Source organism: Silene latifolia, chromosome 11, assembly GCF_048544455.1.
Source record: "Silene latifolia isolate original U9 population chromosome 11, ASM4854445v1, whole genome shotgun sequence".
NCBI classification, from domain to species: domain Eukaryota; kingdom Viridiplantae; phylum Streptophyta; class Magnoliopsida; order Caryophyllales; family Caryophyllaceae; genus Silene; species Silene latifolia.
Genome location: NC_133536.1, coordinates 1,637,808 through 1,639,283, shown reverse-complemented (window position 1 = coordinate 1,639,283; position 1,476 = coordinate 1,637,808). Strand labels below are relative to the sequence as shown.

The 1,476-nt window shown below is 42.3% G+C and overlaps 1 non-coding gene across 1 annotated transcript; it reads left to right on the top strand.

Annotated features, from left to right (window-relative positions):
• The first annotated feature begins 786 nt into the window (after positions 1-786).
• On the top strand, positions 787-893 carry LOC141615676 (small nucleolar RNA R71). The gene has a single exon (XR_012530084.1). It is a non-coding gene; the product is annotated as a small nucleolar RNA R71 (small nucleolar RNA).
• The last annotated feature ends 583 nt before the right edge of the window (positions 894-1,476 follow it).

The window sequence follows — 1,476 nt, the reverse complement described above, 5'->3', positions numbered from 1 at the left end:
TTGATAGAAGATGTTGTCTCCTCTTGTTTTTGGTTGGAATGAGTGATGAATTGGTTTTGAGAATTCATCAATTGCTCCATCATGAGCTCCATGTTTGATTTGGGTTGGGTTGATAGTGGAAAGGGTTGAGAATTTTGTTGAAATGGTTGGGAATTTTGTTGAAATGGTGGGTTGATTGGTTGATTGAGTGGTTGGAATTGTGGTCTTGGTTGGAAAGTGGGATTTTGCTTTTGGGCTTGGAAATTTGGTGTAAATTGTGGATTTTGTTGGAAAGTGGGGTTTTGGGCATTTTGTGAGCCATTGGAAAAATTTTGGTGGGCTCTCATTCCGGGATGATATTGATTGTTGTTGGAGGCTTGTCTAGCCGGAATTGATTCCCACACTCCATTCACTTGCTCCATACAAATTGCCTCTCCCATCATCAAAGGACATTCATTTGGTGGATGCCCTTGATCTCCACAAATCTCACAACAATACACTTGAGACCTACTTGATGAAGAGTTTCTAGAGGTGTTGCTTGAGTTCAACAAAGCAATTTGTTGCTTGAGTTCTTCTATCAACCCTTTAACCTCAACATTGTTGGCCGACTCAACGGTTGTCTTTCCCTTCCTCTTGTGCCTATCATTATTCCAATGAAAAGTTCGGGAAGCCATTTCCTCAATAAGCTCCTTGGCCGTCTTGTGATCAATTTTATCTAATGCCCCTTTTCCCGAGCCGGAATCTAGGTTCATTTTCATTTCATTGCTCAACCCCTCATAAAAGTTGTTGATCAACTCATCTTCTCCTATCCCGTGATGAGGACACAACCTTTGGAGTCCTTTGTATCTTTCCCACGCCTCATAAAGGGTCTCATCATCTTGTTGAGTGAAGCCTTGAAGCTCACTTTTGATTCTTGCGGTCCTTTGTGGTGGAAAGTACTTGTTCAAGAAGGCTTTGGAGACATCATTCCAAGTTCTAAATGAATCGGGCTCACAACTCTTCAACCATTCCTTAGCACTCCCCCTCAAGGAATAAGGAAAGAGTCTAAGGCGGATGGCATCCTCCGACACTCCATTTGCTTTGAACATGTCACAACTATCCAAGAATTCATTAAGATGTTCATTGGGGTTTTCGGTGGCTCCCCCTCCGAATTGGTTTCCTTGGACTAGTTGCAACAAAGTAGCCTTCACATCAAAGTTATTGGCTTGAATAGGTGGCTTGACAATACTTGGGTTCACCACCTTCTTCGGAGCCAAATTATCCCTCATAGGAACCGCGGCCATTGTTGGTTCTTCGGGAATTCCAAATGGAATCTCAAAAAAACTCAAAAGGGCCCGGTTCTTCTAAAACACCTTCCACTACTCAAGAAAGGGATTAGTAACAAAGAAAGACCTAGTCTAAACTAGAATAAAACGATTAATATCTAGCCTTTGCTCCCCGGCAACGGCGCCAAAAACTTGATGGTTATCAAATAATACCTCGCAAGTGCACGATTTA